This window comes from Mustela erminea, chromosome 10 (assembly GCF_009829155.1).
Source record: "Mustela erminea isolate mMusErm1 chromosome 10, mMusErm1.Pri, whole genome shotgun sequence".
NCBI lineage: Eukaryota > Metazoa > Chordata > Mammalia > Carnivora > Mustelidae > Mustela > Mustela erminea.
In genome coordinates, this window is record NC_045623.1 from 56,731,182 (window position 1) to 56,754,453 (window position 23,272).

At 40.1% G+C, this 23,272-nt stretch overlaps 1 protein-coding gene across 4 annotated transcripts in view; it reads left to right on the forward strand.

Moving 5' to 3' along the window:
- The window catches only part of JAK1 (Janus kinase 1), a 127,595-nt gene that overhangs the window by 53,030 nt on the left and 51,293 nt on the right, over positions 1–23,272 (forward strand). The gene's annotated exons all lie outside the window — the stretch shown is intronic.

Genomic DNA, 23,272 nt, shown 5'->3' on the forward strand with positions numbered 1-23,272 from the left:
ACGAGTCTATGTGGATGCCCCATCCTACCAAAGAAGCCATCTCTCTCCTGTAAGAATAAGGGCTAAACAAAATACATCACCTTCTTATGTCAGCTCTTGGTTGAAGAAGCAAAACTAGTACAGGGCAGCATTAACTAAGAAGAGATGAAGACTGAGTCTTCAAAATACTGGATTCAAAACCTTCAAAAGTCTTCAAAAACCTGGATTAGGATATGCTTCACACACACACAAAACAACAACAAAAAAGGATATGCTTCTCATGACCGTGTCTCTCCACATCTCTCCCTCTGTATCTTTGAGTTTCTCTTTCAGTTTTCTCACCTTCACTGTTCCTATCCACCGTTCCTTCCTGGTCTTGCCTTCTCCCTCCCTTTTGGTCCAAAAACCTTGAGGTTTTTTGGTATTTGGTCACCAGTCAGTTCCCTTTCCGCATAGTCTCCTCCCCTCTGGGAAACACACTGCACCCCCATCTGCCTTCGACCCTTTTGCCTCTGGGACCCTGTCTTCTTAATCACATCAAATAGAGTGGTATGCGTGTGCCAGCTTGCTTGTCAGGCAGCTGCCATCGGAAGTAGCCCCCTGCTAACCAGCTACTCTCAAACCAGGAAAAGAAATACTCCGTCAAATACTCCGTCAAATACCAAGATGAGAAAAACAGATTAAAGCATTAAATTTGATTGGAATACCTTACACTGCCCTTCAGTAGTTTAATAGGAAGGAGAAAGAAAAACTTGGCAGTAGCTAGCATAATGCTAGATAGCAGTAAACCTCAGTTCTTGTGTTTTTTGTTCATTTATTTGTTGGTTCATTTATTTGTTCACTCAGCAGCCACTTACTCTGTGTCTGTTATGTTGCCAGTCACGTTTCAGTGATTTGGGCTTTTGATGCAGAGAGCTTGGGATGGGACCTCATCAGGAAATTTAGTACTTGCTTGATTTTCGATCTGGAGAAAGGCCACCTCTAATTATGCAACTTTACCTGTACATAGAGGTTTGCCTTGGTCCACTGGACTGCTCTAACAAAATACCAGAGACTTATGAGATTTTTCAACAACAGAAATGTGTTTCTCATAGTTATTGGAAGTCCAAGATCAGAGTGCCAGCAGGGTCCGGTGAGGGGCTTCTGCCGGGTCATGCATTTCTCATTGTATCCTCATAGTTCAGAAAGGGCAAGAGAGCCCTGGGATATCTCTTTCATGAGAGCGGTAATACTCATCATAAGGGCTCCACCCCCATGGCCTGATCACCCCCAAAGGCCCCACCTCCTGACACCATCACATTAGGTGTTAGAATTCCAAGGTGACTTTTGGGGGGGGGGACACAGACATTCAGACTGAACAAGGTGATATTTACGCTGAATGTTTATTTAAACAAGGTGTGTATGTTTGCCATGAACATACAGTCTATTATATTGAAGTCTGTTGGCATATGCTTCCATTTTAGCAAGCTTGGAATGAAGTGCAGCAATTTGAATGTCTGATTGAGATTATTTAAAAGGAATTTTTCTAGGAAAAGGAGTAAAATTATTAATACTGGGAAAGATAGGAGCCTTAGCTACCTGCTTCTACTCTGAGGTCTTAGGGACCTTTTCCTTAATGCACTAATTTAAGCAAAACATAATTAATATTTTCTTTTTCCATATGCGTAGTAAAACTTCTGCTAATTGGAACAAGCGGGAGGATTACTTGCCTGGCTATGTTAAAAGCTTGAACAGGGGAATATATATACACAGGAATATAGAGGACCTGCAAATGGTAGCTCAGTAGAATGACCCCTAGCATGTTAAACTGAATAAGGATACAACCCAATATGTATGTCTTTTTGAGAGGCTCACCACCCCGACCGTAAGGACCAAAAAAACTAGCCTTAATAAGGCTGAACTAGGCTTAATAGAAATTTTATGTTAAGGATTTGATAAAAAATTATTTGAGATTACAGTGAAGGATGTTTTAACCCGAGCCATGCTGACTTGACATTTTACATTACCAATACTTTTAAAGATAATTGAACATTTTTAGAGAATCTTCTATTAAAGAGGTCAGTAGTCTCCTTTGCTTCATCATTACTCCTTTTCTTTATAGCTTCATTTTGGACAGACGGTGCAGGCTAAATACTTTGGAATATGTCTCAAAACCCAAACTGGGAAAATCCGATTTAGAGGATTGGCTGATGGGAATAGCAGAGCAAAGATCATAATTACATTTCAGTCAGCGGACACACTTTGGTGTGAGCTGAGGTTTCTGAGCTTTTTTGTAGTCTTTACTGTCTGGTGGAAAAGGAATGTGTGCATTTCACTAGCATGTTTTTTGCACTTGGAGGTAGCTCCTATGTCTTCTTGGGGGCTCAGTTTCATAAAATTAGGGGAATCCTGGCATGTTCAGGCTGTGAGCACACTCCTGACACATCTTATTTGTATGGTTGTGTTGCACTTGAGGAACCCGAGTCTCAGAGAGGTACAACGATTTATGTAGCAAACCTGTGATGGGTCTGACCACTCTATAAATTCCACTTTGCTTTAGGTCTGATGAAGGCCCAGGGAGGTTTATTATGCTAGAAAAGTGTTATTCTTTCCTTCAGAGCCCAACCTTTTCATTTTCTAATAGCTATTCTTTACCGACATCAGGTGGAATCTGTAAGTGCCTTTAGAGAAGATGTATGTATTATATTGCTTAACTTTACAGAAGTACCCCCACACCCAAACTCTGTCCTGATATTTTCAGTTCAGAACTGGGGTTAGGCTACAGCAGCCTCTGTACTGGTTCCATTCCCCCATCATCACTGTCACTCTCTAAAACTGTTTACACTGCTTTACCATGCAGACTTGGCTTTAAAGTTGTTACTTGAGAGTTTACTGTACTTTGGGTTCCCATATGTGTCTCTCCTTTGTGTGCATTTCCCACTGAGTAGAGTAGAGGTTTTTTGGAAAAGAAGTTTTGAGTGTGTGCATTTGAGAAAGAAAGGTGCAAGGAAAAGAAAAAAACACATGCAAGGATGAAAGATATCCCTTCATATATGGAGCCCTGACTTTTGTCATGAACTTACTCTGTGAGTCCTATCACCTCTCTGAGCCAATATTCATTTACTCATTAATTTTGAAGCATGTATTGTGTGTCAAAACATGGCAGGTGTAATCTAGAAAAACACTGACACAGCCTCTGCCTTCTTGATTGTTTATGTTAAGAAGGTGGTCACTGAGTACTGAAAGTGGTGAGAAGTTGTTGAATGTGTGAGATACTTCAAAGCTAACGCAGTTAGAATTGGTAATAGTTTGGATGTGGGGTGTGAGAGAAAGATAGGTCAAGGCTGACCTCTGGGTTTTCTGCTCAAATGGGGTGTTGAGTAGTAGTGGCATTTACTGAGATGTTGAACACGGAGGAGGAAGGGAGTGGTTCGTGGTGTTGCAGGAATTAAGGGTCGCTTCGTATAGGGACTTTAAATGCTTATTAGATCCTAAGTAGAGAGGTTGAAGAAGTAGTTGAGTATTTGAGAAGGGAGTCTGAAAGTTTAAGTTTGAAGATGGTCAGCATGTAAATCATGCAGCTGGGGGTGATTGCTATGTTTGTGAGTGTGATTAGAGAAAAGGTGTGAAGATCAAGGTCGGAGACCTGGGGCCCACCCACAGTTTGGAGACAGGGAAATGGAGGAGGTTCCAACTTCTGAAAATGAGGGTGCTAGAACCTGACCCCTCTTTCTCTCTCAAAATTGTCACAGAGATTGTGTAAAATACTTTACATGAGCACACACTGAATATTCTTACCATCTAATTGCATGAATAAATATAAGAGTAGGGGAAGTTATGTAGGAAAATCATTTTCCTACTTGACTTTTCTTCTGAAAATCTATTTGTTATAGGATTGGGCGAGGTGTGCATGAATTTGAGAGATAGCAGAGGATCCCAGTGTGTAGATTACGTAACTGTGAGGGAAGAGGGGGTGGGCATGGGGAGGACCTTTGGAAAAGTTTACAAGAGGCCTGTAACAATGACGTATGCTTTAAATATAGTTATTTCTGTTTTTATCCATTCAAGAAAATAAATTTGCAGCCAAGGGGTCATGATAATACCCTTAACAGGGTTATAGTAGTAAAAAATATTTAACACTGATATCGATATATAAAAAGGTATACCCATGCATAAATATCATGTGTGTGTACTCAGTAGGAATTGGATACAGCTAGAGTTGTCTGTTTTTCTGTCATCTTCCCTTCAGTGGGAATGAGGCAGGGTTTCCTGAAAAGTGGGCTCTCTTCTGGGAAGACTCAGTGGCAAGTTGCCAGTGTGTCATATAACTTATCCAGTCACATGGTGAAAGAGAAGACTTGCAAAAAGATAGGGGATAAAAACAGGAAAATCAAGTGGGTCAGAGGAGAAAGAAGCAAGGCAGAGGCAAATGAAGGCAGAGGTTCATTTGGGACAGAGTTGGGGATAGGCACCTCCACTGCTGACTCAGTGATTGTTTTTTGGTTTTTTCCCTTTCTCCTTGGGTTATTTTCTTTGTGCCCACCTGCTATAATCAGAATCGCAAGGACCTTCCCCGGGTGTTTGGTTATTGAGTAATAGGGGAATGTAACTTTCCCCAGGTATTACCATTCAGAATGCCTGCTGGAGATGACATTGCAAAAATGCCCCTATTCCCCTTCACTTTTGTAAGTACCTTTTAGTCTGATCTGATTAAATTGAAATCTTAAATTTAATTCCTATGCTTGTGTCTATCCAGTTTTAGGGACATGAGAGGAAGATGTGTGTGGAGAGAGACAGAGGGACAGAGACTATGAATATAAGGGGTTGAATGATGGATGGCGGGATGGATGGTTGGACGCATGAATTAGTGCCTTTTCCGAAGAATCTGGTATATTAAATTACCTGCCTAGGAAAGAAGGATGGATTTCTGAGGTGGATACTCAGATAAGCTTGTAGAATTTGGTAAGTGGAAGAGAACACAGAGATCATTTGATTCACATTTTTCCAAATGTATATTCCATTAAAAAAGAAATCCCTAGGTCAAATAATTTTGTTAAAGTTGGCGACTCATTACTTTTATTAACATATTAAAGGCCAAGGGTTCTTGCTGTTAAAGATTCTGTTTAACTTTGCTTAGCTAGTGTTTCCCCAGTTTATTTCACTATGGACCTCCACTTCTCCCTGCTTTCTGAGTAATATGTATATAAAACAATTACTGCCATTGCACAGAAATACAAGGTTTCAGAAAACAGTTTGGGAAGCTGATTTAATCTAATCCTTATATTTATTTTGAGCTTGCTGCTTAACTTCTCTTGGTCTTTGTCCACATTTATAAGATGAGTAAGAGTAGGTTGAATTAATTAAAAACTGATAAATTACTGGCTGTGACACTTTCTGGTTCAGATAGATTCATTAACAAACCAGCATTTTAAAAAATTGTATCTATTTCTGTATTAAAGAAATTAGCCTTTCTTGTTCTTCACTATAACCATAGCATCTAGTACAGTGCCTGACACTGACACTAGCATCTCAGCAGATGTTACTGAACAAATACATACCTTTTAGTTTCTGCACACTCTGCCAGTTATACCTTGATGCTTTCGACAAGAGATCTTATTCTTGCCCTCCAGGAACCTGTAGTCAAGTTGGTAACTTTCTAAGAGCATGGGATGTGAGAGGAGAGAGAGAGAGAGAACCGAAGTTAGAGTTTGATTGTGATGATCTGTAGGATGTAGGTAGATATATTGTACATGATTTCTGACCCTGAGTCAGATGTGTGGACTAGAACGTAAGTGGGTTGTGTACCATAACTTTCATGACAAAAGGTGTCGTTTAAGAGCTGTGGTCACTGTAGCAACCGCATAGTCCTTTTATCCTTGACAAGGACTTTCTAATACTAGTAGCACTAGGAGATAAGAGCTAGTATCATTCCCATTATATTTTTTAATTCTTGTAAAAATTTTATTGTCTTTCTTCCCATTTTTTTCCTTAAATACGTTTCTAACATGTTGCTTACATTTCCAGCCTGTCAGGTCGACAGAGATTATTCATTCATTCATCTAGCTGTTTATTCCTTTATTTATTTATTAGGTATAATTGGCATAATACTGTATTTATTTTAGGCATGCAGCATAATGATTTGAGATCTCTGTGTGTGTGCAGTGAAATGATCACTACAATAAGTTTAGTTAACATCCATCTGCATCTGTCTTCCTTCAGCTAACACAATTTTTCAAGGTCCATCTGTGTTTTAGCTTGTATTAATATTTCATTCCTTTTTATGGCTGAGTAATATTCCTCTGTGTGAAGACATTTAAAATTTTAAGATTATCCTAGGGAAATAAAATAATAGAAGATATTATTATTATATTATATACGATATTCCTTGATCTTAAAAATCGCCATAGAAAATGAAAATAGTATTATTACGATATATTCTTTACCATAGTGTTCTCACTTATCGTAATAACAACCTTGTGAGGGAGGTCAAGGAATCTTCATTTCTTCCAATGAGTGAGGAAACAAAGGCTCGTAGAGATTACGTTAGCTGCCAAATGTCAGTGTAGCCAGTAAGTGATAAAACCAGAAGAGCCAATATATTTTACTCTCTTTGGCTCTCCCATTAGTAAAATCAGTTCTGTTTTTGCCATAGGTAAAATTAAGCAGCATTTCCCTGTTAACCAGCTGATAAAAGCTAAAGGACAGCCCCTCACTCTTCAGTTACTTTCTCAACAATTATTGGAAAATCTCCTGTGCACTATGCCCTGTACAAGGATCTAGGGATAGAACATAAACACTGGGCATAAAAGTGCCTTTATTCACAGATTTGTTGTTCTTTTGTGTTACATCATATTAAGAGAGACTTGAGAATATTTAAATGATGATGAGAAGAATTAAAAGGATGAAGGTGAAGGTATGAAAGGGGGAAAGGATGATCTGTTGACCAATGGTCAAAAGATGGAGTAGATAGGCAAGAGATCTCCCAGTTAAGAGGGGTGGCAGAGACTGCTGCTTCTAAGCCACTGTTCTTCCTCTTTTTCCTCAGTAATTTTTAGCTGTGCATGTGGACACTCACAATAAAGACTAAAACTGACAACCTCCTCTAGAGCAGTATGAAACCATGTGAATAAGTTCTGGCCAGTGGGATATAAGCACATGTACTATGTAGCATCTTCTTCCCGAAAGGAGAGTATGAGATTTTTGCTCCTTTTTCTTAATCCCTTCTCGAAACATGCACATCCTCTGAACCTACGTAAGGTTCAGAGCTTCTCATATGAGTGGGATAATGAAAGGTACCAAGATTGAATGGGAAAACAGGAAGCCAAGTGGTTAAGTACATGAAGTTTAAAATCACATACCTGGTCCTACTTCTGGCTTTTCACTCAGGACATACATCAACTTAGACATGTTCCTAAGTCTCTGAGCCCCAGTTCCTTTGTTTGTAAAATGGGCTTCAATAAATGCCATTGGGAGAACTAGACAGCCACATGTAGAAGAATGATACAGGACCAAACTTCTACTACACATAAAAAACAACTCAAAATGGACTAAACACTTGAACATAACGCCTGAAACTGTAAAACTCCTGGAAGAAAACAGGCGGTAAGCTCCATGACATTACTATTGGAGAGGAGTTTTTTGGATTTGACACCAAAAGTGAAGGCAGCAAAAGCAAAACCAAGGAACTGGGACTGCATCAAACTAAAAGGCTTCCGCACAGTGGTGGAAACCATCAGCAAAGTGAAAAGGGAACCTACTAAATGGAAGGAAATATTTGCAAATCATGTATCTGATAAGAGATTAATATCTAAAATATAAACAAAACTCATACAATTCAATGTCAACCCCCCTAAAATATGAATGTATACATGATTCCATTTATATGAAATGTTCAGAATAGACACATAGACTAATGATCACCAGCGGATGTGGTAGGGAGAGTGGAGAGTGGCCACTAATGGCATGGGGTTACTTTTGAGGGTGATGAAAATGTTCTAGAATTAGGTAGTAGTGATGGTTGTACAACTTTATGAATACACTAAAAAGCACTGAAGTATACACTTTAAAACATTAAAAAATATTTAAAGGTATTCCCAGAGCAATTGTAAGTTAACAGTATATTTTAAAGCTTTGTCTATGGTTTGGTGCACAATTTATCATCTTCTGTAATAGAAATCAACATATTTGGTCCATACCTACTGTGAACTTGAGTTTTTCCATTTATTGGCCCAGTTGGATTGATTTGATATACCATATTTGACTATCATTTCCATCCTAGGCAACTCCCAGCACACTGAGTAATCTGAGTATGTTTTTCCTTATGAGAAAGAATAATTAGCTGTGGGCTCCTTGATGGGTACCGTGGTGAGGGGAAGATGAAAAATACAAAGTTGAATTGGTTTTCACAGTTCAGTTAGGCATATAACTACAGTGTTATAAAGGTTTTTGAAATGCAGAATGTTATATTGTGTTCACATAGACTAGGTGAGTACTTCTGGAGGGAAGTGAGATGGTCAGGGAAGGCATCCTAGAAAAGGAAATGTTTAAGCATTCCTTCCATGAGTAATTATTGACTGTTTGCTATACACTAGGCACTGTTGTTTGGTGCTACGTGTAACCTGTTAACAGCTCACAGACAATGGAGAAGACACAATTCTATAGACAGTAACAGAGCAGGGTTATAAATGCTGCTGTAAAAGGAAGCATGGGATGCTTTACCTGGCAGATGTGTCAAGTCAGGGAAGCCTGCCTTCCTAACTCAGCACAGCTGGAGTCCAAGTACAAATGGTGGTAACCACAGAAGGTTAGATCACAAGTAGCCTGGAAGGCTGTCTTTCCTAAGAGAGGAGGAAAGAGGAAGCATAAGGTTTTTAGATTTGCAGTTTAAAAATATGACTGGCTACATTGTGGAGATAGGAATAGAGGAAATGAGAAGGATGGCAGGAACTTTTCAGGAGACTGTTGCCCTAATTTGAGAAAGAAATCACAGAATGATGCAGAGAAGTGGGAGGAAGACAAAACAGTTAACAATGATTGGGGCTTACCAGTTGGACATGTAAGCAGCCTGCGAGTCCCAGGACCTCTGTCCACTGCACTGTTGTCCCATCCATCTCCGTCTGATCCCAGCATACCTCCCCAGTCTTAGCTCTGCCTCTTTGCATGAATGTGGAGGAGTCTTCTGCCAACTGCCCCCAGTGGAGGCTTGCTCATTTTCTGCGTCCTGCCTGGGATCACACCTTTATTTTCACCTGGAACGGAGCTCATTTCTCTTTACCTGTCCCGTTCTCTGACTTACGAGGCCTGTGGAATCATTTCATGCTCTTTCTCCTCTGAAATCATAGTACTTAGTATCTCTGTTACCCATTAGCCAATAGTTACATTTTGCCTTGTCACATCTCTTAATTGCTTTTGTTTGTTAGTAATATCTGAACTGTTTTAAAATTACAGCAGGTAGACTGACATAGTGATATGATGGCCTAAATTGTAGACTATGAATCAGCTCTCCTGAATCCCAGTACCAATGCCCAACTCCCTGTGTAACCTGGGAGAATTACCCCCCCAGCCCCAATTTGAGTAGTAACATGTAGTTGTCATAGAATACTTGGAAAAATCTTAAAAAGCATGCAAAATGAATTAACCCTCAATCCACAGCACCTGAAATAATCACTGTTAACAGATAATTTTTTCCCATGCTCTTGTCTGCTTTTATTTATTTTTTATTTTTATTATTATGTTCTTATTGTGTCCTTCCCATCCTCCATCTTTTTTTCTCACTCTAGGGTTATATGCATGTATCTCTGCAACATAGCTGGGACTATCCTCTATATGCTGTTAAGTAACCTGCTTTTTTCATTAATATATTGTGGGGTTGCTGAATCAAAACACGAGGATTTTTTTAAAAAAAACATTTAAAAAAAAAAGATTTTTATTTATTTATTTGACAGAGATCACAAGTAGGCAGAGAGGCAGGCAAAGAGAGCGAGAGGAGGAAGCAGGCTCCCTGCTGAGCCTGATGCAGAGCCTGATGCGGGGGCCCTGGGATCATGACCTGAGCCAAAGGCAGAGGCTTTAAACCACTGAGCCACCCAGGTGCCCCAAACATGAGGATTTTTAAATACAGATTGACATGTGGGGCCCAATTGTCTTCAAAGAAGTTTGCACCAAAAACTGAATAGTAGTTGTCTCTGGGAAATAGGGAGAGAAACTTCTGCTTTTCAGTGATAACTGTCTGTATTGTTGAATATATATTTTTATTAATATAAGTCTAAATAACTTTTATAGTTTGAACATGACAGTAATTTATACCTCTACTTAATCCAGGCTTGAATTTGCATTTAAAAACAACTACATGACCTTTACTCATCAGATGAATTTAAAAATGGCATCCTATTATTTTAATTTGATGATTGGTAAAATTTGACCTTTTCACCAGGATCATTTGTCATTTTTTCTTTAGACCTTTGATGAGTCACTTAGTATCAGTAGGCCTTAGTTTACTTATGAGTAACATAAGAGGAATGATATTTAAAATTATTGTGAGGATTAATGGAGATCATGTATGGAAGATGCTTTGTAAGCTGTAAAAAGTATATAATTGTATTTATTGCTTGTGTGTTTATTGATTTTATATTGATTTAGATTAGTTAATGGTTATGAACAGTTAGGCCAGCTTTGCTTTTTTGCATTCATTGGGAGAAAGGCTAAAAAGTCAGAGATTCCTTCATTAGTATTTATTTTCGTGCCATGTAGGATTCATGAGATTTGGCTTCTTAGGACTAGGTTTGTGCTGCATTTCTACTATTTAATAGCTATGTGTACAGGTGTAATAATGCATTGAACACAAACATTTCTTTGGTCAAGACCAGTAACGTTCAGGGAACATCTGGCCTGACGCACATCAGAGTTCTGTGCACTGAGAAAGCATTCATGCAAGCTCATGAAGACCATCTGTTTAAATGGATTGATAGTACAAGGAACCTTGTCTGTGCAGATTCCACTAACTGGATTCTCCCCACCCTATTCCACTCCTCATAGTTTTGTGAAATGAAAATTGGTCAAAATCATGATTCTAAGGCCTTGGAAGGTCAGTCTGATATGTTCTTCTGAATTATCAAAGGCAGATTAATTTCCATCCAACATGGTTTTTTGTGAATTCTATATTTAGCTCTCTGGAAACATGGGTACCTTGTTTGTCATTATCCAAAACGCTGAATTCTGGATAATAGGGAAACAGGGCTGAGTAAACAACTCCACTGAGTAATAGATGACCTCCTGGCCTTTTATTTCTGACACTGTGTTCCCTTTTATCCAAGGACAAGATGTTACAAAAATAATTCAGAGTGACTCCCAAGGGTAGCCCTATGAACTCCTTGGACTGTATGGTGGAGGAGGGTGAATCACCACAGCAGAATGTTGATTCCCCCGGTGCTGTTAGTAATTGTCCCAGCCAGGCACTTCAGCAGTGAGGACACAAGCAATGGGAAAGTTTTTTCTGACTCATTCACAGTGTAATTCGCGGAAGAAAACGTCTAGCTTCTCTCTCTCTCTCTTTCTTTTTTTTTTAAAGTTGCATGCGTGTGCCTGTAGTAAGATATGATGTTAAAGCATGGATCTCCCAAATGAATATTCAAACTAGCTCTTACCAGTAGCAGTATTTGGGGACTATTTTGTCAGTCAATTTTTATTGTTCTGGATGTTCACACTGAGGGAAGAGGGATCGGGAGTCTCAGTGTCCAGTCCTATATATCCATGATTCATTTCAAGTAGTTTAAAACAAGGGTATTACTTTTCCACAATGAATTTCAGGTGTCCCTGTGCCCTTTCTTATCACTCTTTGTGTTTGAGACCCCACCCCACCCCCACAGAACACACATTCACAAACCAAGGGACTTTCTTGCTTCAGAGGAATTCATCTGAGTCTGGGGATTTGAGTTCTTCTTGGGCATTGTCTCCTCAGAGGAAAGTCCACACTCTTTAGGTGGCATTTGTGGTCCACTGTAAATTGACCTCTGCTTTCTTCCTTTCCTCATTTCTTTCTGTTCTACACAGTCAGTCTGTTTACTCTCCCAGGCGGGACTCCCCCTTTCCCTCTTTTGATGTTTCTTCATGTTTCCTTAGTCAGCTCCCATTCTCATCCTGTTTGTATCTTCCCCATCCTGAAAGGCCCAGTTCAAATCCCACCTCCATATCTATCATACTGTTATGTGGCTACTGTGAGCCAATTGTTCCACGAGACCTATGTACATTATTTCTCACAGAGGTTTTTTTTTGTTGTTGTTGTTGTTTTGTTTTTTTTAAGATTTTATTTATTTGAGAGAGAGAGAGATCATAAAGGGAGAGGGAGAAGCAGACTCGCTGCTGAGCAGAGACCCACGATGCAGGGTTTGGTCCAGGACCCTGAAACCATGACTTGAGCTGAAGGCAGACACTTAATCACCTGAGCCACCCAGGTACCCTGATCACAGAGGTTAAAACAATCCTGAAAAATAATTACTTTTATTTTTATTTTCAGATGAGAAAACAATCACAGAAAATTAAAAAGTAACTTGAACCCAGGTACTAAATGGCAGAGCCACTGTTTGGGTTCGAGTCTTCTTGACTTAAATGTTCAACTCCACATGCTAGTTTTCCATGAAGCCTTCTGGATTGGACTAACTACACCAGCCCCCACCTCATACCTTCTCTGAACATGCTCTTTTGGCTTGGTTGGGTATGTCTTGTGTTTGGCAGTTAATCATGTGTTATTACCTTGTCACATTCTTGGGTTGCTAATTCTTCTTTGATGATAAATCTTTTCTTGCATTCTTTTCTTCCAGCATAGCTTTGTATCATAGGCTTTTCATGATGAGTTTTGTTTGTTTATAATGACTTCATGAATGAGGTCAGGGAGTGTTATTCCTCGTAGTTGTTACTATGTTTATATTTTTCTGTTAAGTCCAATCAGTTGTCAAATCCTACCATAATATTTATCTCTATAATAGGTTTAGCAAAGTATCCTCCTCTCCTGTCTTTCTACACATTTATTCCCTTACCCTTTTATTTCCTTTCCGCTTTTCAACAGGAAAATAATTGTAATGAATGGGGGTGCTGGGTGCCTTGGTTAGGCTTCTGACTCTTGATTTCAGCTGGGGTCATGATCTCAGGGTCGTGGGGTCAAGACCCCTGTCAGGCTCTGGGCTCAATGGGGAGTCTGCTGGGCATTCTTTCCCTTTGCTCCTGCCCGTGCTCATGCTGTCTCAAATAAATAAACCTTTTAAATTACTATTTTTTAAAGATTTTATTTATTTATTTTTGAGAGAGAGCGAGCATCAGCACAAGCACAGGCAGGGGGAGTGGTAGGGGGAGAAGCAGACTCCCCGCTTAACAGGAAGCCCGACATACGACTGGATCCCAGGATTCCCTGGGATAATGACTCTAGCCAAAGGCAGATGCCCAACCAACTGAGCCACCCAGGCGTCCCAAAAAATAAGTCTTTAAAAAAAAAAATGTAATGATTACCAGGCATTGCCACTGAATAGTTTGCATTGAGATGGATGACAGTTTGCTTAAATTCAAGTGTTGTCTGCTAGACAAAGGCTAGTTGATAAAAGAATTATGGATACAGTCAGGCTATGGATGTGTTTGGGACAAGGGGTACAAAAAAGTGTTTCATCGAGGTTTGCAGATTGTAAAGTGAGGATTTATCTTGAGAAAAGGTAGCTGTATTTATTTACCTTTTTCAGTTCACTGGTAGAGAAATATAATTAAAGTTGATACAAAGGACTCATAATCGAATCCATGGTATACGCCACCTATCATCTAAACTTTCAAGACCTGCATAACTCCCACTCCCCAAAAATTCCCATTGGTGGCCATACACTGAGTCCTTCTGTCCATTCATAATGGTTATCTACATGAAATATATGGAAAATTTTGCATAGATGAGAAGTAAACAGTGGATTTTGAATTCTTTAGGTTCCTACAAAGCATCAACTTTATTGTGATTATAAAATTTGAAACTGGGGACTATGGGAATAAATCGTGGGCTTATGAATAAATTGTGGTTCTTAACAATAGTGGTTATTGGCAAAATTTAAAGCATAGATCTTCTGTGCTCTGTGGTTATAGTTTCTGTGTTTTCTCAATCTGTGGCATCATTATATAGATTTTTTTTTTTAAAGATTTTATTTATTTATTTGACAGAGATCACAAGTAGGCAGAGAAGCAGACAGAGAGAGAGGAGGAAGCAGGCTCCCCATCGAGCAGAGAGCCCGATGCGGGGCTCGATCCCAGGACCCCGGGATAATGACCTGAGCTGAAGGCAGAGGCTTTAACCCACTGAGCCACCCAGGCGCCCCCATTATATAGATTTTGAAGGTAACCAACTAAAGAGCTTTCTGGGAGAAGAAACTATATCTGGAAACAAACATTATGAGTGTAGCTTTGTACAGTGGATCTCAGTGTGGCTGTTTGGGATATTCTGTATACTGTGGGAAAAGAGAAACGATCTTCTGGGAATTCAGGAATTTCAGATGAAATACATTTCAGTATTTTATGTTCAGCTGGGGAAGGCAGGCACATTGAATATAAACTCTTGATTTCAATTCAGTCATGATCTCGGGGTCCTGGGATTGACCCTCACATCAGGCTCCACACTCAATGGGGAGTCTTCTGAGGGTTCTCTCTTTCTTTCCCCCTCGGGGCCCTCCCCTTGTGCACATTCGTTCTCTCTCTTGCTCGCTCGCTCACTCTCAAATAAATCTTTTTAAAAAAAGGATATAAACAGTGACTGTAAAGTAAATATTGTTGGTAGTCTTGTAGAATCCTTTAAACCAGTGTTTTTCAAACTAGTTTGTTATTCATTAGTGGACTGTGAAAACTGTTTTGAGAGACTTGTTTAGCATTTTAAAAATGTATTAACTAGTATAGAATAGAAATAATAGTATAGAATAGAAAATGGAATGAATTGTGTATAGTAAGTCTATCTTTCTATCTTTCTGTGAAACTGATTTTTTGTCACACACATATACACAAATATACTGGAAAATATATTTTTTACTGTGGCTTATAGTCAAAAAGGTTTGGAAAGATGTTGTAAAGCGTGGCTGTTGGCACAGGATCTCAGATAGTGATGTATAACTAACCCTTACTAGATTCTCAGCTGAGCTGGGACAGACCAGACGGGTGAATGAGCGGTGGCTCAGTGCTCTGAGTGTTGACCTAGTGGTCAAGTCTGCTGCCTTGATGAGGACAGAGTGCATTGCTCGTTGTACAAATATGGTCCACTGAAGAGCTTTGCCTGCAGTTTAAGATTGGAGACTTGGTCGGCAGACTGTTTCAATGCTAACCATAAGAACTGATCATAGTTTTTTGGTTGAGGAGAGGTATAGGGGACCATTTTTCCTGAGATTTCTTATTTTTCTCCCCTAACTTCACCTGTCTTTTGAGGTAATAGCTGAGTTTGTTGAGACTATAGACTGGACTGGACATTTGCCATTTATCTAGCTCTGAACTCCCTTCATTTCTAGAGTGATCATGTGTTGTTGCTGTGGAAGCTGAAGGAAATTGCAGACACATGACTGGGTGAACTCGGTGCAGCCTCTTGGATCCCCATGCCACAGGGCTTTGAATCTGGAGGGAATGGTGTGAGCATGTAGTGGGGGCTTGAGATCATTCAGGGAAGCAGCAGAGCCAGGAGTCCAGTTGTGGTAATGGCCAGGGACCTGTGGTAACCATGCTAGAATGGTGTCCTGATAAGACTGTTCCTGTGTTCTTATAGCTTTCTCTTAATTCATTTTTATCTTGAGGTGAGTGGAACTGGTTTCTGTTGTTTGCACCCAAGAACCCTAAGTAGTTAAAGAATTACAGGAAAAATGTTAGATTGGTTTTTGCCCTAAAACAGCTTAGTACATAACAGAGAAGGGGTAGGTTAATATTGCAATAGACACACGAGTAAGTTAGTAAAAGTTAGCAAGGGGTGAGGGGATTCCGTGTTTCCTGTGTATTCTATTAAATTACAGTTACCCTCAAACTTTGTCAGATGCATCATCAGAAGTTGTTGAAGCATGTCGTCTTGGAAATACAAATGAATGAAAAATTAGCTGTATTAAGGTGTGGCATATTATGGTTTCAGACCTCCTATTCTTTAAGGAACCTTGGAGGTCATCTTGTTTTTTTTTTTTTTTTTTTTTTTTTTTTTTTATTACACAGTATTTCAGCTCAGGAAGCTTTGGAGGCTTGCTTAAGACCAGGCAGGTCCTGACAGACCCAGGCTGGAACCAGGGCTCCTATGGGTGGTTTCTCTTGTTGCCGGCAGGAGGAAGCTGGCGTCCTCCTGTCCTCATTTGGGCCCTTCCTCACCTTTCCATGATTCCTGCCTCTTTCCTACATGGTCCCTCCTTCTTATACACCCATCCCTGTGATTTTCTTTTTGCCTGGCTCTTTTCCAGAACAGCCACACCCTTCCTTTCTGTCTTTTAAAATCTTCTGTCTTCCTCAAAGCTGGAAACAGATTCCACTCTTCCTGATCACTGCACAGCCCTCTCTTACTGACTCTTGCTCTTCCTACTGCCTGTCTGCATCCCCCCACAACTGCTGTCTGGTGGTCCCCCATGGATCTGTTTATCTTGCCAGCTGTTAATGGATGGCATTAACAGCTGGCAAGATTTTGGTGGGCTCGGTTTTAATCGTGATGCTTCTTTAGATTCTGCCAAAGCCCCGTGCCTTGACCAAGGAAATGGGGCAAAGTGAGAAAAGGCAATGAAGTCAGAGGCCGAGAAATGTGTTTGAGCCCCATCTTGCCACTCACTTGACTGTGGGACTGTCTGAACCTGAATCTTCTCATCTGTGAAAGGGGCCGTGAGACTCAAATGTGGTTATAGATGTGAAAGCCCTTTTAAACTATAAAGTACCGTGCAAATGTAAGGTTTTATTGTGATGGCACAAGTGCTTAATATGTATTTTAGGGATGAATGATTGAAAAGCACATAAGGTGAAGACAGGTCATTCTCCCCACTGTGTTTGGAGTGTCTCCTGCCACCATATTCCTGACCCCTATAATCTGTGTTCTCTAGTGACATTATAGATGTATTAGTGGTAAAAGAAGAAAAGAAAAGTAGCAAAGCATTTTGATACAATGTGGCTTTTAGGAAAATACTTATTGACTTTAATTAGGCAGAGTACTATATTTGCTTTGATCAGAAATTGTCTGTCAGGGTAAGCAGGCTCATTGGGAGCTGTGCAGAGAGCCCTGACCCATCGAGTTGGCATTGATTGTTTGATCATCCCTAGCAGTTTATTGTAAATGAAGCAGCACTTACGGTTCTCGGATATTCCTGGAATTGCTGCTATAGTTAGAAGTGAGTTATTCTGTGTGGCAGGAATGGCATATAGAAAAGCCATAATTCTGACTTGCTGACAGGAAAAAATAGCAGATTTTGTATTTAGATTATGTCGTCCTTTTGGCTGGAATCCATCCACTCTGCACAGTATCTTGTGATGCTTTCATCAGAGCACTTACTCTAGGTCTCAGCAAGGCAGGGGGTATTGGGAGCAACTGACAGAAGTCGCTTCCAGAGTTCCCGTGGGAGCAGAGTCTCTAGTGAGGAGACTGGAAGGGAAGCAGAGATGCTTTCTTTCCCTAGCCTGGTGCCTGTCTTAGGGCCTCAAGGAGGGTCTGTGTGCACGCGGGCTGTGCCTGGGTGCTTCAATTTTTTTTTTTTTTTAATGACAGCTGTTGGGGCACCTGGGTGGCTCAGTTAAGTGTCTGCCTTCAGTTCAGGTCATGATCCCAGGGTCCTGGAACCGAATTCAGCATCAGGCTCCCTCCTCAGCAGGGAGTCTGATCCTTCCTTTCCCTCTGCCTGCCGCTTTGCCTACTTGTGCTCTTTATCTCTGTCAAATAAATAAATAAAATCTGTTTTTAAAAAAATCTGTTAAAAAAAATGACAGTACTTTCAGTCTCTGGAGGGAAAGCCTTGGAATGAGTTCAGTCTCCTAGGTGGATGTTAGGCTGTGAGAAATACTAAAAAGTCAGAGAAGACAGTGATGTAGGTGATCGGGGGCATTTTAAAGTAGCTTTTGCCCTTCAGAGGAAAGAGAGGTCCTTGGAATCAGGAGTCCTCTGTTTGACTTCCCGTACTCCCACTGACTGGCCTCAAACCTCCCCCGCTTCTTATGAGAATTAAGTGGAAAGTGCCCAGCTCCTCTCATGAGATGTTGCTAGTGCTCTGTATAGACTGGAGTTTCCTCTCCTTGATTGGAACTGTGTTCCATCAAGGTGGAATCCGTTTAACAGAAGTTAGGGCCAGAATGTGAATGCTTGCTGCCTGGTAAGCTCTGCATTAGGCTCTTTATTTGCATTAACTCACTTAACCCTTAACAGCTCTGTGAGATGAATGCCATTTTTTAGCCCCCTCCCCCTTATAACTGAGAACATGGAGGTTTCGGATGTTAAGTAGCTTGCTGAAGATGACAGGAGCTCGTAGGTGGGGAAGGCAGGATTTACACCCTGCTCAGTATGGCTCACTCTCTTCACGGCCCTGCTAGATTTATGAAGTGGAACTTCATTTATGGCCAGGCTTTTGCTCTGAATCCCTGTGTATTCTTTTGTTCTTCAGAGAGGCTCACAGCCCAAGGCCTTTGCCATGAAGCCTACAATATATTGCTTTAGCACTTAACACCTTTCTGGGTACTTCCACATCAACAGCCCTGTTTGAAAAAGGCATTGTAGGAGCTCAATGAAGACTTTTTGAAAGATCTTTCTGATCCTTTAGGCATGCTTCCTTTAGGATGTTTCCTCTCAGGTTGAGGAATCAGGAAACTGAGGCTCAGAGATTAAAATGTTTTGTCCAGGGGCACACTTGCTAGTTGTGTATCAGCTCAGTAATGTAGCTTACTTTGTTACCTTCATCTTTTCTTTAACAACTGCAGTTGATCTTTAAATAACAGAAGTTTGAATTGCATGGGCCCACTTATATACATTTATATATATATATATATATATATATATATATATATATATATATAAAATACAGTGCTGTAAATAAATGTATTTTCTTTCCCTTATGATTTTCCATTTAAATTAATTTTTTAAAAATTTTTATTATTTGATAGACACAGCGAGAGAGGGAACACAAGCAGGGGGAGTGGGAGAGAGAGAAGCAGGCTTCCTGCTGAGCAGGGAGCTGGCTGTGGGGCTCCATCCCAGGACCCTAGGATCATGACCTGAGCCAAAGGCAGATGCTTAACAACTGAGCCACCCGAGCACCCCCCCCCTTATGATTTTCTTGATAACGTTTTCTTTGCTAATTGACTTTGTTATAGGAATACAGTATATAATATATAAAACATACAAATATGTGTTAATTGACTATTTGTGTTATTGGTAAGGCTTCCAGTTAGCAGTAGGCTATTGGTAGTTAAATTGGAGGGGGGAATAAAAAGTTATATGCTGATTTTTTATGTTGTGGGAGCAAGTGTGCCTAACCTTTGTGTTGTTCAAGATTCAACTGTATTTGATTATTTATTTATTATCTAATATGTGCTGGTGACCAGCACTGACCAGGACAAAAGTCCCTGCCCTCTTGGAGCTTGTATTGTTATGTTAGGTTTCCTCCCTGGCCTTAGGGCTGTGCCTGCTGAAATAGTTTTTTAAGGTCTAAGAAATTTAGTCTTAAAATTTTTAAGGCAGCTGATTTCAGGAAATATTTCTAAATTACATATTTTTCTTTTCAATTTTTCTAGGTTCATACTTTAACTTTCAACTTTTGTATTTTCTACTTCAAAGAAACCAAATTGTAAGGTTTTTCTGGCGAGATAAACATAACACCAGGCAAAGTGGGTGCAAGGCAAGATTTATTAAAAACACTCTCCCGCGAAGTTTCAGGGCTCAGGAGAAGGGGAGCCAGGAAAGTTGCACCGGGAGGAGGTGGGCACCCTCGGGCGAGGTTCCGCAACTCTGGAAAGCAGAGTGGGGGAAGTCACACCCAAGGCATGGAGGAGGGGACTTTTAAGGGGCCTCAAGGGGAGTTCAGGGGTCTTTTGGCAAGGTTTCCTTATTTGGATATTTCACCTGCTCGTCGGGGTCCCATTGGTCCACTGGAGCCTGGGGCGGGGGTCTCAGATTCCCGCTTGTCAGGGTCCCATTGGGTTCCTGCTTGAGTCTTTGTTCTCCTGTCCAAGCTCAGGTTTTGTGGCGGGAACTTTCGTCATCTTAAGTAGCCCTTTCTGCCAGCCCAACACAAACCAAAAGCTTTGATTCCTTTAAGGTGTACATATAGTGACTCACTGTGTGTGTTTTAGTAAAAACAACCAGATACCCAAAGTGTTGTAGTCTGACTCTTGTCATTGATTTTTAACCATCATCCAGTCTGTTTTTATCGTGTAAATCTGACAGTGGCCTTTGGCCAAAAGCCATCCTATTCTGATCATACTTACGAATATTCATGGTCTATTTCTATGTCTCTTCACTATTCAAAGTTTAATTGTATATTCTTCCCTTACACAGATACCTGTATTTCAAAAGATGTCCTTGAGGGCGCCTGGGTGGCTCAGTGGGTTAAGCCGCTGCCTTCGGCTGGGGTCATGATCTCAGGGTCCTGGGATCGAGCCCCACATCGGGCTCTCTGCTCAGCAGGGAGCCTGCTTCCCTCTCTTCCTCTCTGCCTGACTCTCCATCTACTTGTGATTTCTCTCTGTCAAATAAATAAATAAAATCTTTAAAAAAAAAAAAAGAAGATGTCCTTGACAATGTAAGAGGGTTTATCTTCAAACTACTAGATTTCTAGGAGTTTAACATCTTGGAAAATAGTTGTAAAATTCCTCTGTTGTAACCAAGCCCTGTTCAGACCCACAGAGTTGTGTTTTGTTTCTTTTAGTTCTTCCTCATTCAGGAAGTATCAGACTTTGTCTCCTATATGAGACTTTGTAAATCAAAGAATTGTGAGACCCCACAAGATTTCCCTGCCCCCCCCTTTTTAATGAAAAGTAACATCTACAAGACCAGGAAAGCAGTCCTCTGATCATAGAAATAAAAGCAATTTTTTCAAAAACTTGAAATTTTGTAAGTAAATTAGTGTGGAAGAATTCACTGCTATTATCAAAGAGCTTTTGATTACTCACTCTTATTCTTCCCATTTTCTGAGCTTCTTTGCTTTGGGAATGGGACCCAGTGAATCTTATTATTTTTAAAGGGTATCATGCGTCATGCGATTCCTACTGGTCAGTTTTTTTAGCATTAAAGATTTTCTTTTTGTATCTGTAACAAGAAACTTAAATTGATTTCTTGGAATTATCCAGCGTATTTAGAAACTGATCTTGCTCTTTCCTACCTGTTCTTAAAATAAATAGAGAGCATCTTGCTTGCTTTATGTGGAAAGAGATGTTATTTGAGTGAAGCTTTTGCACAGTCTGTAGCAGCAAAAAACTTCTCATCCTGAATGAGGACAGGTGTCATTTCATATAAAGTGGATCAGCAATTTTAGATTTAAGTACTGATAAGAGTGTCTAGCATGTCTTTTAAGTGCTTTATGGGTGTTTTTACATTTTTATTATTAGAGTGTCAGTTTTTTGAGAGCAGAGATTTTGTTGTTATTGAATCAGCATATAAAAACATCATAGTAAATGCGTATTATCTAGAAATTCTGTTACTGATCCTGTTTTTCTTAAGAGTTTAATCTCTAGGGTAGTGCCACAAATCAATACCATTTTATTGTCCTGTCCAGTAATACTGGAGGTCAGTTTGAAAATTAAGTACTCTCTGATTTCAATATAGTGTGGCTTGCAGTAGAGAAGGCTAATGGAAAAAGCAAACTCTCCTTTACTCTAGGTTTTCATATAATCCTAGTTCTAGAAAAACCTTGGTGATTTTTGGCTGACTCTCAAATCTTAGATGAGGCTCAGAACAGCCCTGTGACTTTTGAGTTCAAATTATAATATGCAATCTGATGGTGCATTTTAAAATCCTTTGTGAGTTATAAAAGGATTTATGCTGTAGTCTTTGTTAAAGAGCTGGGGGCTGGTGGAACCTATAGCTCTCTTCCTGATCTGAAAAGCTTTGAGTAAGTGTCCCTTTCCTGATTTGGGGCAGGCTTTTTTTTTTTTTTTTTTAAGATTTTATTTATGTATTTGATAGAGAGATCTCAAGTAGGCAGAGAGGCAGGCAGAGAGAGAGAGAGAGGGGGAAAGTAGGCTCCCTGCTGAGCAGAGAGCAATGCTGCTCAAAGGCAGAGGCTTAACCCACTGAGCCACCCTGGTGCCCCTGGAGCAGACTTCTTAATGCTTTAGAGCATGGAGTCCATCTGGTACATTTTCATTCCTCCGTGGCAGTAGCATATAATAGCATGCTTCCAGGAATACTCAGAGAGGCCCCAGACGTGTTGTTAGCAAATACTGCTGTTGAACCAATAGTGCTGTGCTTTGCCCAGGTCAAATAGAGTATTGGAGAGTTTTTCCCCATTTATGAAACAGGAGGGATGAGACTAGCCCCTTCCCTCTACAGGACCTTTGCACATGCTAATCCTTTACTGTTTTCTCCCCACCTCCCTGGATATCCATTACATCTCAGCTCAGTATTACTTCGCTCTTGAGTCCGGCACCAGATGACACTCTTCTTATTATATCTCTCTCTTTTTCCATCATGGCCTTTTAAACTCTTTATAATTACCCCTTTATGTGCATTTTCGTTTGATTCCACTGTAGACTGTCCGCTCCATGTAAGCAGGGACCATATTGTTCCTTTTCTTTATTGTGGCCTCCTAATATAGGTCAGTTTCTGGCAATGAAGAACTGCTCAAAATAATGAATTTCCTAAATGTGACATTTGAAACTCTGATTCTGAGCTGAAGCAAAGTGTTAATTAGCATGTAGCTAATTTTACATTGCTCTTTTGATGCAGGGCAGGGTATCTGTTCACATAATTAAAATAATTGATTATATTAATTTTTTAAAACCTGAGAGTATAAGGATTTATTCTTTGACTCTTGTTAACATTGTCCCTGTCAAAATAGCCAAGTCGAAATTGTCATATCAAAATTCATACTTGTATCCTCTTCCTGGCCTCCAGAAGATGACGTTGTGACAGGATTGATTTTAAATTTCTTTTATGTTTTCATTTGTGCCATCTCCCACTTTGATCATAAGGTCCTGTGGGAATACTGGCGTGCAGCCTTGGAGGTTACCCATATTCATCTCCTTTTCCCCACCCCCTTTGTACTTCTGCCATGTACTGCTTGGGATTGTGCACTTCCCAATGTAGAGTTCTGATGAAGTGTATTGAATGAATGACAGAAAACAGACCGTAATCTGTCTTAACTCGGAAACGACTAAGGGTGGTTAC